The sequence below is a fragment of the Bubalus bubalis genome, chromosome 24, assembly GCF_019923935.1.
Source record: "Bubalus bubalis isolate 160015118507 breed Murrah chromosome 24, NDDB_SH_1, whole genome shotgun sequence".
NCBI lineage: Eukaryota > Metazoa > Chordata > Mammalia > Artiodactyla > Bovidae > Bubalus > Bubalus bubalis.
This window is the reverse complement of record NC_059180.1, coordinates 627,247-642,486: the sequence shown is the minus strand read 5'-3', so window position 1 is coordinate 642,486 and position 15,240 is coordinate 627,247. Positions and strand designations below refer to the sequence as shown.

General features: G+C 53.7%; 1 long non-coding RNA gene across 1 annotated transcript; it reads left to right on the top strand.

Moving 5' to 3' along the window:
* The first annotated feature begins 8,025 nt into the window (after positions 1-8,025).
* LOC123465345 lies at positions 8,026-9,800 on the top strand. The gene is made up of 2 exons (XR_006640568.1): positions 8,026-8,160; positions 9,262-9,800. It is a non-coding gene; the product is annotated as an uncharacterized LOC123465345 (long non-coding RNA).
* Positions 9,801-15,240: the final 5,440 nt, after the last annotated feature.

Sequence of the window (15,240 nt, the reverse complement as noted above, 5' to 3'; positions counted from 1 at the left end):
TGACTTAATTTGGGGAAGGTGATTCTAAAGAAAGAAATTACAGACTGAAACATAAAGTGTCAGAGGAAAAAGGAGGGTCTCCGAGGAGGCAAACCAGACGCAGCAGGAGCACCGGCTGACCTCTGAAGGTCGGGGCACCTGACCACAGACACGGTCGAGGCAGCGCCACAGCAGGCTGAAGGGCCCCCAGGCCCACGGGAGCACCAGCGTCTCCCCGGGGACTCGGGGCCCCGCCCTGGGGTCTCTGATGGCCCCCCAAGCATCTGGTCCCTCCATCTTGTTCCTGCCCCACCCGACTGGCTCACCCACGGGCGACCCCAGCACCGAGACCTGGACTGCCTCTGCCCCTGGCCCAGGGCCCCTGTGGATCTGCCGGGCTTGCTGCTGGCTCTGGGGCCTCCTGCCCAGCTGGCCGGCTGTGTGGGGCTGAGGACAGCAGGCAGAGTAAGCCCCCTGCCCGCAGGGCTGTGGAGGTTCCAGGCTGATGGCACTGCCCTCGCGGGGTCACCTCAGCAAAGGGCACCATGCCGGCGGGCGGCAGGACGGAGCCGGAGACGAAGGTCGTGCTCTGAGGGCTCCTCACGGCCTCGGCGGCCACTTCTGCAACTACAAGGAGAGTTCACATCTGCACGGACCTGCACCTGCTCCCCGCGAGTCCGCGATCGCGCCGCTCGGGGCACCCACCCATCATGCCCCCACGGGGGTGAGAGAACAGCCAAGAAGGGTGCGGCCAGAGCCACGCCTCATGACCTGGCCGGGGCTGCAGAGGGCCGGCACGGGGGACCCTGTACGGACGACGAGACAGCCCCACCCGGTCTCGAAGACAGTGTTGCGAGGAGGGGGTCCCTCGGGTGCTCCCCCAAGTCCATTGTGCAGAGTGCAGAGCAGGCGGCAAGTCCCCCATCAGCCAACTGTGAAGAAGAGTCTGCGTGCAAAGCGGTCCTGGCCACTGACGGACGGGTAGACTCATGAGGCCCATCCGCAGAGCGGAACGAGGCTCCTCCACGGAAAGGGGCAAAGCGCTGAGACAGCTGCGGGGCCTGCGAACCTTGGAAACACAGCGCTCGGTGAGAGAAGCCCAGTGGAGGGACACTCGGTGTGTGATTCCATCTCTCAGAAACGTCCAGAACAGGCGAATCAAGAGGCAGAAGGAAGATGACTGGGTGCCAGGGGCTGCGGGTGGGATGGGGTGGGGTGCAATGGGGAGTGCCTGGAATGGTGGGGGTCTCCTTTTGGGGTGACGGAAATGTTTTGGAGCCGCCAGGTAAAAGTGGTGGGTGTGTACCATTGTGAGTGTGCTAAAAGCCCTGAATTGCTCTCCTTAAAATGTTGATTTTGGTATGTGCTGCTGCTGCTACTGCTAAGTCACTTCAGTCGTGTCCGACTCTGTGTGACCCCATAGACTGCAGCCCACCAGGCTCCCCCGTCCCTGGGATTCTCCAGGCAAGAACACTGGAGTGGGTTGCCATTTCCTTCTCCAATACATGACAGTGAAAAGTAAAAGTGAGGTCGCTCAGTCGTGTCCGACCCTCAGTGACCCCATGGACTGCAGCCCACCAGGCTCCTCTGTCCATGGGATTTTCCAGGCAAGGGTACTGGAGTGGGGTGCCGTTGTCTTCTCCGTTGGTATGTGCATTTCATGCCAATTTAAAGAACAGCTTGATAAAGGCCTTTACTGTATTCAGCCACTCACTCGTCCACTCCCACCCTAGTGTATTCACACGTGCTGGGCAGGCAGGAGCAGGCACAACAGATGTGAGCCGGGGTTCCCCGTCAGCGCGATGGTCCTTACCCTGGGATTCTTAAAACACAGTCGCAACCCTGGAGATTGTTATTCTACAGGCCGAGATGGGGCGCTGGCCGCTCTGATTGTAAACCGCAAGTGGGTGTCTCCGATAACTAGCCTGGTCTGTATGTGACCAAGTGCGTAGAAAGCCCAGCTCTGGGCCTTGAGATACCCTCAGCGACAGGGGGTCGGCCACGCTCTGGCGAAGAGGCAAAGAAAGTCCTGCGCTTCCCGCAGAACAGAGCCTGACCCGACTTGGCTTCTTGGGTCGGGTCCTGTTCAAATTGGTGTCATGCCTCCGTCTGACCACAAGGTGGCAGGAGTGAGGCGCGACGTCCAGGGGTCCCCGGCGTCGTCCAGGAGCAAATGGAGAAGCATCCTTAGTAAACGGAAACTAGGGATGTGTGTCTAAGGGAGTAAGGCGTTTAGTCCCTGTGGTTTATTGAGAGTGCGGGTCACCAGCAGCCCGCCAGTGTCGGTGTCTGCAACAGCAACGTAGTCCTGCGTGGGACCCCCAGATTTTGGCGCTTTTAAGTCTGAAAAGTACCCGGGGAGGTGAGAGTTGAGCCTCGCTGGGTAAAAGATGGCGTCCGGAACCAAACTGCAATGTGCGGAAGAAGGAAAGCACGGGCAGGAGCTACGTGGGAGAACTTGGAAAATACGCCGCCTCATCAAAGAAGCCAAAGGGCTGCATGAGCGCTGTGTGACTGCAGTCACCTGAATCACGGTTGCCCAGGGCTGCAGGATGCGGTCGGTCCTGCATGGGAGGGGGTTCTTTTTGCAATAATAAGGTGTTCTGGAATTAGCGGAGACAGTTGCACGACCTGTGACTACACTGAGAATCATTGAATTACACACTCTAAGTTACACACTTTAGACAGGTGGATTGCGTGGCATGTGCCGTAGTTCAACTGAGCTGTTTTTAAATTTTTATTTTAAAGTTTATTAGTTTATTTTTATAGTTTAAGAAAAACGGACACGAGTGAAGCGACTTCGCACGCGGCACACAGAAGGGTTTGTTTAGTATTTGGCGGCACAGGTCTTAGCGGCGGCGCTCGGGCTCTTGGATCTTCGTTGCAGCACACAGGATCTTTCTTTTTATCTGCAGCTTGCAGGATCTTAATTCCTGACCAAGGCTCAAACCCAGGAGCCAGCAATGAAGGCCCTGAGTCCTAAGCACTGGGCCACGAGGGAAGTCCCGTTCTTTTTCCTTTGTAAATAGTAACCATTCTGATAGGCGTGAGGTGTGAGCTCACTGTAGTTTCCGTTTGTGTTGCCCTAATGATGAGTGATTCGAGCATCTTTCCATGCACTATGGGCCACGCGTATATTTTCTTTAGAGAAATGTCTATTCAGGTCCTTTGCCCATTTTAAAATCAGGTCGTTTGTTTCTTTTCTTGTTGAGTTTTAGTCCTCTATATATCCCAGATATTAATTCCTTATCAGATACATGGTTTGCAAACATTTCTCCCATTCTCTGAGTTGCCTTTTTAGTTTGCTGATACTGTCTTTTGGTGCACAAAATTTTGTTAATTTTTGTGAAGTCCAAGTGATCTGTTTTTTCCTTTTCTCTTTGCACCTTTGATCATGCCTCCCATTGCCCATCAGTGCCTCTGTCTGCTCAGGGGGCATTCACCAGCCATCTCGTCCTCAGTGAAAGGCCTCCCCAGGGGCTCTGAAGCTGGCTCCCTTCACGGAAAGAGGCGCTTGCTTTTTCCAGTGAAAAGGAAGGGGAAGGGGGCCTCCCTGGTGGCTCAGTGGTAAAGAATCCGCCTGCCAGTGCAGGAGACATGAGTTCGACCTCTGATCCGGGAAGACCCCACGTGCCGCAGAGCAGCTAAGCCCGTGATCCGCGAAGACCCCACGTGCCGCAGAACAGCTGAGCCCCTGGGCCACAGCTCCTGAGCCTGTGCCCCGAGGCCCGGGGCCCACAAGTACTGAAGTCCATGCACCCGAGAGCCGGTTCTCCGCGACAAGAAAAGCCACCACGATGAGAAGCCCAAGCGGTGCAGCCTCACCTGTAAACAGCCTCACCTGTAAACTAGCGAGTAGCCCCTGCTCGCAAGAGCCCGCGCCAGCAACGAAGACTCAGCACGGCCAGCGATAAATAAAAAATAAAAAAGGAAGGGGAAGGAGGCTGGTTTTAGCAACACGTAGGAGTCATTCCTCACTGCTTGGACTTCTGCTTAAACAGGTGTTGGTGACACGGGGGTCATCTGTCATCCTGTGCATGTGTTAATCCACGAGCAAGGCCCTGCTCCAGGCAAGGCTCCGTGCGTGGCGAGGGGGACAGTGAACGAGTCGTCTTGACTTTGCCGCCAGTGAGGTAGGCGTGAGCGTCCGCATGAAGACGCTGGGTTCTGGAGACTCGATATTGCTTCTCGTGTCTTTTCCCACTTCTCACCTTCAGATTAAATCTTTAAACAGAGCATTACCAGATTCTTCACAGAGGCAGGCCGCACAAAGCAGCCTCATTGTCTGCTGTGAGTACAACATCTTTTAAAATCTCCATCACAACTGCGGGCGTGTCTCCTCCCATAAATCTAGGCTGCCTGTCTCAGATCAAATTCCGGCTCTCAAGCAATTTCACAGCTAAATCCTCCCAAGTCATTCGTAACAGTTTCTTTACAAAGGACGTGAAACTGGCTGTGAGCCTTTACTGACTTACAAAGCATTTACCATTTTCCTGTTTTTAGAATCCTTATCCCTTTCAAGTGGGATTCTAAAAATATCAGTTTAAGCCATCCACTAATTTCTAATCCTTGCTTCTATTCCTATTGACAGATGGACAGTTCAACTCCTAGCCTTTGTCCTTACTTGATTAAGCAGTTCTAATCTTTTCCTGACAGTTTGATTATTGACAATACGATCAAGTCTAACTGAATGCCAGGCAAGAAGGTATCCTTGCAAACAGAGGTCCCAAGACCAGCTTAGCAGCAGAGAGCCCTTCAGGTAACTCTTCTGTATTTTCTCGTCCCTTTCACTTTCTCTCCTTGGGCAAGAAATCACAATTCCTACCCTAATTGCTAGGTTAATATTTTTAAATAAAAATTACTTCTCAGTTCTCCACTGTACACCCTTCACGGTGCAGATAAGGGTGTTCACATTTTGTTATTGTCTTTAAAGTTCTTCTAACAGCAGGTGGTCTGGGCGAACCACACAGGCTCCAGCCTCACCTGTAAACCAGTGTCTGAGACTCTGAGTTCACAATGCAGGGGCCCTGGGTTCAACCCCTGGCCAGGTAACTAGATCCCAATTCCACATGCCACAACAAAAGACCCATGCATGCTGTGTCGCTTCAGTCGTGTCCTGTCCAACTGTTCGTGACCCCGTGGACTGTAGCCCGCCAGGCTCCTCTGTCCATGGGATTCTCCAGGCAGGAATACTGGCGTGGGTTGCCTTTCTCTTCTCCAAGGGATCTTGCCGACCCAGGGATCAAAACTGCATCTCATATGTCTTCTGCATTGACAGATGGGTTCTTTACCACTAGCGCCACCTGGGAAGCCCAGCACAGCCAAATAAATAAATATTTTAAAAAGAAAATGGTCCTTTGGAGCCAGATGACCTGCAGTGTGGGTGGTGATGAAGACCTTGCACTGAAGGTCGTGGGTTGAACTCTGAGCATCCCTGGCGTGTCCAGGGAGACAGCTGTTCCAGTTCTTAATGCTGTCTGCCTTCAAGACTCACTGCAAAGCTCCAGTAATCTTGACAGGATGGCATTAGCAACATTAGACAAATAGGGCAATGGAGCAGAACAAGCACCCAAAACAGCCCCAGACAAGTATAGACAGCTGACCTTTGACAAAGGAGCGAAGGCAATTTAACGGTGGAAATGGTCTTCTCAACAAATGCAGGTGGAACAGTTGGATATCCACATTAAAAAAAAAAAAGAATCTAGGCATAGGCTTTATGCCTTTCACAAAATGAGCAAAGTCGCTCACCAGTTAAAACCACATAACTGTAAAACGCAACACTAAAAACTTGTAGAATAGAACAGAAAAGTCTAATGACTCTGGTCTGGTGATGATGAAGTTTTACTTGATTTTAAGCAGAGTTGATGTATAGTATTGTGTTGCTTTCAGGTGCACAGCTCCAGACTCTCTTCCATTGTTTTATTACTAGGCGCGGACTATGGCTGCCCGCGCTGCACAGCGAGCGCTTGTTGTCTGTCTGCGTGTGGCCGCGCGTGTGCGTGTGTGTGACTCTCCCCCTGCCTCATCGCGCCTCTGGGACCCGTGTCTGTGTGCTGTGTGTGTTTTGTAAATAAATTCATTTGTGTTGTTTTTTTTGGATTCCTCATATGAGCAATATCATACACTTGTCTTTCTCGTTCTGACTTAGTTCACTTAGTGTGATAACCTCTAGGTCCTCTATGTTGCTGCAAAGGGCAGTATTTCATTCTTGTATGCGGCTGAGGAATGCATATGTATGTACACCACGTCTTCTTTATCCTTTCACCTGTCCTGACTGTGGACATTGAGGCTGCTTCTGCGTCTTGGCTGTTGTGAGTAACGCTGCTATGAGCACGGGTGTGTGTGCCCTTTCCAGTTATGGCTTTTCTCCTGGCAGACGCCCAGGAGAGGAGTTGCTGGATCATAGGGCGGCTCTAGCCGTAGCTTTTCGGGACACTTCATACTGTTCCCCAGAGTGGCCGCAGCGGGTGCAGGCCCGTCAGCGCGTAGGACGCTCCCTTTTCTCTACACCCTCTCAGCGCTTGTTGTTTGTAGACTTTTCTTTCTTCTTCCTTTTTTGGCCATGTCGTGGTTTGCGAGATCTTAGTTCTGGACCAGGGATTGAGCCCGAGCCTCGTGCAGTGGAAGGGCAGAGTCTCAGCTACTGGACCACCAGGGACGTCCCTGCTCTTGTTTCTTTTGCCCTGGGAGACTGATCTAAGGGAACACTACTCTGGTTTTATGTCCACGAATGTTTACCTGTATTCTTTTCCAGGAGTTTTGTGACGTCATGTCTTATATTTAGATCTTTAAGCATTTCGAGTTTATTTTTATGTATGGAGAGAGGGTGTGTTCTAACTTCATTGATAATGTAGCTGTCAAGCTTTCCCAACACTGCTTGCTGAAGAGACTGTCTTTTCTCCATTGTATATTCTTGTCTCTTTTGTCGAAGATTAATTGCCAGTAGGTGAGTTATTTCTGGGCTCTCTATTCTGTTCTGTTTATCTATGTCTATTTTTGTTGGCAATGACATTTAAATACAACACCAAAAACCTGACCTATGAACGAAAATATTGATACATTGGGCTTTATTAAAATTAAAAACACGTGCTCTGTTAAAAACGGAGAAGGCAATGGCACCCCACTCCAGTGTTCTTGCCTGGAGAATCCCAGGGACGGGGGAGCCTGGTAGGTTGCCGTCTATGGGGTCGCATAGAGTCGGACACGACTGAAGTGACTTAGCAGCAGCAGCAGCAGCTCTGTAAAAAACATACTAAAGGGATGAAAAGACAAGTCACAGGCCGGGAGAAGATGTTCAGGAAGCAGTATCATCTGATAAGGAATTTGCACGCAAAGGCTTCCCTGGTGGCTCAGTGGTAAAGAACCCACCTGCGAACGCAGGGGATATGCGCTCCGCCCCCAGTCTGGGGGATCCCACATGCCTTGGAGCAACTGAGCCTGTGTACCACAGCCACTGAGCCCTGTGCCCTGGAGCCCGTGCTTCACAATGAGAGCAGCCCCGCACAGCCAGGAATACACAATAATGATGATAGAGAACTTGCACCCACACAGAATTCCTAAAGAGCAACAGGAACACAGCAAACCCAACTTAAAACCGGGTGGGAGATCTGAGCGGACTTCACCACGCAGACACGCCTGCGGCAAGTGAGTGTGTGACGAGGTGCTCACAGCACACGTTTAGGGAAGTGAAAGTTCAAACGACACGAGATACCCCTACACACCTCTCAGGAAGGCGGAGATCTACACGGGCAGCACCAGACGCTGGCGACGACAGGGAGCAGCAGAAGCGGCAGCCGTGCTGGGGGAAGGGGCGGGTGGTCTCCCCACAGAAGCAAATGTATACCCACCACTCGACCCACCGGAACGGACAACACCTGCCCACACCGACGCCTGCCCGTGAATATTTACAGCCGCTCTAGTCGTTACTGAAAAACCCGAAAGTAACCCAGGTGTCCTGCAGCAGGTGATGGATAAGCAAACTGTGGTCCATGCAAACAGTGGAATGTCATTCAACGCTGAAAAGTAATGAGCCGTCAGACTGGAGGAGCCCTGAATGCACGTCGCTGAGGGGAGAAGCCAGTCTGAAAAGGCTACAGACCATGTGACTCCAACTCCATGGCCCTCCGGAGAAGGTGGAGCCATGGAGACCCTGAAACAGTGCTTGGCAGGAAGGATGAACAGGTGAGCACAGGGCTTCTGGGCCTCGAAATGATAACGCACTGGTGGACACAAGAGGTAGTCCTCTTTGTTAAAACGCATAGAACCGAGCCACACAGGGAGAGAGCTTGAACATAAACTATGGGTCTTAGTGAATACTGGCGTATAGATATTGGATCATCAATTGTAGCAAATCCACCTTGGTCAGGCCAGATGGTAATAATCGGGGAAATTGTACCAGGGGAGGGGGAGCCTAAAACTCTGTTGGAAAATGAAATCTGTAATTTAAAAAGACAACTCCTAACAATGGTAAGCTTTGGGGGACCATGGGTGGTCTGGAAAGGTGGGCAGAGCTCCCCGTGGCCGGAGCCTCAGACACCATAGCTGTCTTTGGGGTCACCGTCATCCACGGGGTGAAGGACAGTGGCCCCGGGCAGAAGTCAGTGACGTGGCCATGCTCTTAGGGGCCGGGAAGGAGACTGGAGGGTCAGGTCAAGATCTGTGCAGGGGCACATGGGCAGGCCTCGGGAGGAGGGCTCAGACGCAGGTCCCATGCAGTCCCCCCAGATGGCATCCACCTCTAGGAGCAGAGCGGCTTGGCGGCCGGGGGCTCGAGGTGGGGCATGTGGGGCCGCCGGCACGGGCTCCCTCCCGCCACTGAGCCGAAGGCATCCGCTCCCCACGGGGCCCCGACCCCATGCCTCCTCTGAGAGGCTGCCCGCTGACCTCCGGAAGGGGCTGCACGCATGTTCCTGGTGGGGTTCGCCTTTCCGGCAGCAGAGTCTCGGCACCACTGCCCGAGCCACTGACATAGGCTCCCGGCGGCGCCTCAGAGGAGGGTCCGTGGCAGCCGTGGGGCCCGCGGGCCTGTCCGGAGGCCCATCGCCTGCCCTGACGACGGAGGAACGGCCTGGTAATTAACCGCTACAATCAGTGTGTATTTACAGCTTCAGCTGCTGGCAGAGAAGCACAGGAGCTCTTTCCAAAGGAATGTCCGGGGTTTGCTGGTGCTTCTGGGGCTTGGGGCTGGCAGGGGCTGCTGCCCAGGGGGTCCACACCTGCTTCCCCTCCCCCTCCCGAGCACACGCGCTCGCCCAAGCCTCATGGCTTCTCCCCCTCTGGCAGAACTCCCAACCGCATCACAGCGTCGCGAAACGGCCAAGTCAATGCACTCCGGCTCGGTGTGGGCTTGGCCGCCAGCAGTGCGGCAGGACAATCTCTGATCTCAAAGGACAACGTCTGCGAGTGTAAGCGGCTCGGGGCTTGAACCTGAGTCCCTCCGGGGTAGACCTTCCTTCAGATCCCAGACCGTGAAAGCGTCCCCTCACGCCCTGTGACGCTGGGGCAGACGGACCCGCAGGCAGCGGCCACTGACCGCTGGCGTGGCTGAGCTCTGCCCCAGGAGTGCTGCCTGAGAGGAGGGGTTCCCTGGGAGGGTCCCCCACTCTCCCGCCGCCCACGTGCATCCGCAGCAGTGACCCCCCCTTCCCTGCACCTTCATCAGCGTCCTGCGGCCCTCTCCAAGGCCCGCCCCGGCCCGCCAGCTCCCATGGCAGCTCCTGGGACGGCTCCAGCCAGGGACGTGCTCCCCTGGAGGATCACCCCGGTCACTGGCCTCGTGTCGTTCACTCTCTGCCCAGGCGCTGCTCTGGGTTGGACTCCTTTAAAAAAAATTATGTTTTCACTTTTGGCTGTGCTGGGTCTTCTCTGCTGCACGGGCTTCTCTTGTCGCAGAGCAGGGGCTCTGGGGCACACCAGCCTCAGAAGTTGTGGTTCCCGGGCTCCAGAGCCAAGGCTCGCGGGCTTAGCTGCTCTGTGGTTTGTGGGATCTTCCCGGATCAGGGATCGAATCCGTGTCTCCTGCATTGCCAGGCGGCTTCTTCACCACTGGGCCACCAGGGAAGCCCACTTTTTATGGTTTAGTGTACATGTTTTCACTCTCCCTGAAGCTTACAAACTCAAATCGTATGCTCCCCCCACAACAGCACCCAGCAAAGCATGCTGTTTGACCAAGTCTTCATCAGACCCCTGGCTGGGTGGCCTGAACACCCCCTAGACTAAAGGGTGAGACACACACCTCCCTGAGGCGTGGCAACCAGCACAAAGGAGAACCCTCCTTTTCCTCTAGGCTGCAGTGGGAAACTGGGTCCCTCTCAATTTCAGGTTAATGTTTGTGGATTAAAGAAACAGTGTTGCAGTCCTAGCCAGTATGCATGGATGCAAATAATGAACAAACGGAGCAGCCAGCCGCCACACACACTCCACCCCGTCTTCAGAACGGAGCTGCCAGGGTACAGGCAGCTTTAATATTTCAGGCGGCGATTTGGGGCCAGCCGAGGGGCCAGCCTGGGAAGGAATGCCACGTCATGGGAAGCCAGGCTGGTTGCCAGTGACTCAGAGCCCCCTCAGGAGCCAACACGGGGGAGACGAAAGCGTGGCTTTGCATCGTCGCTGCTGTTGGCCCTGGACTGTGCCCTGAGTTCTTGTGGATTTCAGGCCAGGGATCCCGAGGCTGGAGGGACTGGAGGCGGCTCAGATCAGAGCAACAGTTAAAAACCAAGACCACTGTTGATATAGGAATGCTATCAACTGTCAGTGATAAATTAATCAATAGGTTTTAAAAAAAAGATTTAATTATTTGGCCACACTGGGTCTGAGTTGTGGCAACTGGGATCCTCATTGTGGCATGTAGGATCTAGTTTTCTGACCAGGGATCGAACCCGGCCCCTTGCACTGGGAGCATGGAGTCATAGCTACTGAACCACCAGGGAAGCCCCAGTAGTGATATAAGAAAGGGAAAATTGGGGGAATCCTGGTCAGAGAAGTAAAATTAAAAAAAAATTTTAACTGATCACTTTATGTTTTCTACTGAAAGATTAATGATAGAAAGGGTAAATTAATGAAGTCAATGTTTATGTAATATGATAGAAATGAACATTTTCTTGGCCCCTTCGGGCCCCCCCTGCTCTCTAGAGTGTGTGCTGTGCATCGGCCTGACCAGCCTCCTTAGGAGACAGCATTCGTCTCTTGTTTGGCTGCGCCTTGAGGCCTATGGGATCTTAGTGCCCCGACCAGGGGCTGAACCTGGGCCATGGCAGTGAAAGCGCGAGTCTTAACCCCTGGACTGCCAGGAAACTCCCCCGATTTCCTGTTTCTTAAATGAACTGTTGGGACTTACCTAGTAGTCCAGTAGCTGAGACCGTGCTCCCAGGGCAGGGCCCGGGTTCAGTCTCTGGCCCGGGGACTAGATCTCCCAGCCGCAGAGACCTGGTGCACCCAAGAAAATGAGCAAGAAATATTTAGAAAGAAAACGTGTCAACTCTACTTACACAGGTACAACTTACCAGATTGCCTTAAGTCACAATTATCTTGAGGGGAAGGGTTTTCTTATAGCTGGAACACAGATTAAAACCCAGTAAATATTTTACACAAACATCAAAAGGTTATGACCATATTCATCACTTCAGTCCTATGTGACTAATTCTTGATTTTAATCTTCTGGTAACAGTTTTATGAAGCTATCAGGTTTTCCATTAGAATTCTTTAATTTCTTACCCAGTTCAGCGATATGATCTGAAAGTTATCGGAAATTTGTACTTGTCAAAAGGGTTTCCCAAGTGTAAATAGTGGTAAAAAACCCACCTGCCAATGCAGGAGATACAAGAGACGCAGGTTTGATCCCTGAGTTGGGAAGATCCCCCGGATAAGGAAATGGCTAACCCACTCTAGTATTCCTGCCTGGAGAATTTCATGGACGGAGGAGCCTGGTGGCCTACAGTCCACAGGGTTGCAAACAGTCAGACTCAACTGAAGCGACTTAGCATGCATGCCCATACTTATAAGTCCTTTCTATGAATCTTTTTGAAGTGTTTTTTTTTTTTTTTTTGCAAAAGCATCAGAGAACAAAAGTGCTTGTCTAGATTGGTGATCAAGATGTTTTTAGCTGCAGTTACAAAGGTTGCAGAACGTTGGAGTTTCGGGTTAGTGTGTACAGTTCACAAGGTGCTTTCCTGTCCCCCCAGAAGTCATGAGGGTAAAGTTTCACTTCCCACCCAGCAGAGAGGGCGGCTGCCCTTCCTGTTCTGCTCCAGGATACAGCAACCAGGTGCCTTTTCAACAGGCAGGCTTGCAAAAAAGAGCAGAAGCTTTGTTATCTGCAGACAGACACAGCTTCATTTTCAACTTTTCACTCTGAAATCATTTCAGATCCCGGGAATATTGTGCAGACAGCTCAGAGGACCCCGAGCCCCCCACGGCTTCCCCAGACCCGCACGTCTGGAAACTAGGAGAGGAGGGTTGGTAACGCTGCTAAAGGAACTGCAGGTCTGTCTGGGTTCCAATTGTCCTTCCAGGTGTGCTGGGGGCTCCCCCGCCTGTCTTCCACGGGCAGTGAGTCCAGGAGACACACACAGCCTGCGGCACGTCTGTGGGGAACGGGACTGGGCCAAAGGTTGTCTCGCTGGGAGGAGGAGCATTTTGATCTACTCCCATCACATGAGTGACCACAGACCCCAGAGGATGGGACCCCTAGGGTGAAGGGGAATCACACACAGCCTTGGCCGCTCAGTCAGTGGAGGACTGACTCTGAAAGAAGGCTTAAAATGTCCTCACAAAAAGAAAAGGAAAAGAGGGACTTCCCTGCTGGTCCAGTGGTTTGGAATCCACCTTGCAAACCTTGCAATGCAGGGGACGCAGGTTCTATCCCTGGTCAGAGAACTGAGGTGCCATGTGCTGCAGAGCAACTAAGGCCCAGAGCCCCAACCACCGAGCCCCCGCGCTCCGGAGCCGGCGCGCCCCTGCAGGGTCCACGCATCACAAGCACCGAGCCCACGCGCTCCGGAGCCGGCGCGCCCCTGCAGGGCCCACGCGTCACAACCGGAAACCCTGCAGGACACAAGGAAGACGTTGTGTGCAGGAACTAAGACCCGACGGTCAAATAAATAATTGAAAAGAAATACCTCATGTCTTTTTTAAAGGCTTATAATTATATTTATAACCATTGTTTGTGTTTACATGTTTAGAAAAAAAAATTTAAATGTGGAAAAGGAAAAGCCCTTACATGGGTGTTTTCAGCCCACTCTCACTGCATCACCTCTTGTCTTCTAACGTTGCATTTGCACCTCCAGGCCTCCAGGCACAGACAGAACTTTACATGCACAGTTACCACCCAGCAGCCACTCAGCCCGGACTTGCTGGGCAGTGAACAAAGCGCTCTGCCAGGGGGTCCTTCTGACAATACACGGAGGATATTGGAACTGAAGCGCTTGCTCAGGCTTATTGTCAGAGGCTGGAGCGGGCAGGAGTCACGTGACCCAGATTCCAGGATCAGAGGGGTCCCCTAAGTGAGATGACATCGCATCTCAAAATTACGAGATGGGAGGAGAAGATGTGAGGTCATCTCTGCTGCATACAGCTGCTTCCCGCTTGCTGTGGAGCAGGACAGGCTCCTGCTGGCAGAGCGGCCTCCCTCGGGTTACGGTCATCCCCATCTCCCGCCCAAGGGTGTGATAGGCAGACTCACATGTGCGTTCCAGACTGAGAGAGCCCTGCCTTTCTGGGGAGGGCCTCTTCCCGCTGTGTGTGAGCCTGGGGGGTGTCTGCCGCGGTGGGAGCAGCCCCACACGTACATGACTCGGGTGACCTTGTCTCCCGCTTTCGCTGACGGAGTCCCTGCATGTGCCTGCTGTCCCGACAGAATTACCAGCAGCAGCCCATTTTCACTCTCAGAAGCGTCTCAGCATCACATTCGTCACCTCGCGTGTCACCCGTGAGAGCATGTCTGTGTGCCCGTGCCTCTGTCTCAGTCGCTGGGGGGCTGGCACTCCCTCCCCTAGCAGCCCCACCCACCTCACAAAGCAGACGGCCCATCCGAGTTCCTGGACCCCGGCACATCTCCAGGCAGGAGCCAAGACGCTCTCCTTTGGGGAGTCCCCGTTTTGAGGGGGTTCCTGTCACCCACGGTCATGAGTCCTGCTGACACAGCCTTGGCGTGGGCAACCCTCCCTGCCCCCAGCCCGCTGCCGGCCTTCAGGTCCTGCGGGAGCCTGCCCTCCCCGCGGGCCCCACCTCCCCGGTGAGGCTTTCCTAGACACCCGGCCCCACTTCCCCAAGCTGGCTCTGGGAGAGTGTCCTCTGAACCCCAGTGATTACAGCCTCTGGCCTGCACGCTCACAAGCACAGTGTCTACACTCGATGCCCCGTTGTCTCGGGGTGGAGTGGGGGAGCTTTTTTTCTCCAAGATCCTGACTCTAAGCCCCTGGGAAGGGACAGGGACCCAGGTGAATCTTTTATTTTCTTGAGGCCAAACAGGATGCTGTGCACACAGCAGGCATCCCATCGATATTTGCTGAGGATATGAATTATAAACGTCAGGATCACGTTGACTGTGTGCCCGGCCGAGGAGATCGTGTCCTGAGGGAAACGGGCGGCCCAGAGTTGTCCGTGTGAGCAGCTGGATGGGCAGGCGGGCGGGGCAGCAGGTCTCGCCGCCTCCTCAGGCACAAAGGCTTCTCCGGCCGGCGCCCCGAGGCCCCCTGCCGATGCCACGCGTGCCCCTGCCCCCCACCCCGTCCTCTGAGGGCAGCAGGGGCCGTGTGTCACAGCGTGAGAGGCCTGCGACCCACGGGCCCTCCCGGACCCTCCCCCTCCCTGGCTCCTCCCTCTCGCTCCCTCTCGGCCTGGCCTGTGTCTCTCTCCAATCTGTAGACACTAGGCGCCTGGCCGTCTCCTCCACGTGTGTCCTTTCCTGAGGCAGCCCGCACTTGTGGGTTTAATGGCCATCTTTACACTGATGATTTCCAGCCTTTTTCCAGGCTGACGTCTTCTTGGGGTTCCAGACTCACATACCCATGTGCTTATTTGCCAACTTTTCTCTCTTGCCCACAGCATAGTGGATACATCCTAGACTGATTCCATGTGTCAGTGAGAAAGCTTTGGCTCCAAAAAAAAAAAAAAAAAAGGCGAGCAGCACCTTGCAGAATGAGGATGTACACTGTTGTCCTGAGGCCAGGAAACTGACCATCGGCTCAACAACGTAACCATTGACCCGGGGCTCTCTGCCTTTTGCTAGGCCGCCCCCAGTGCTTGGCTCGGTCCTTAAGCTTT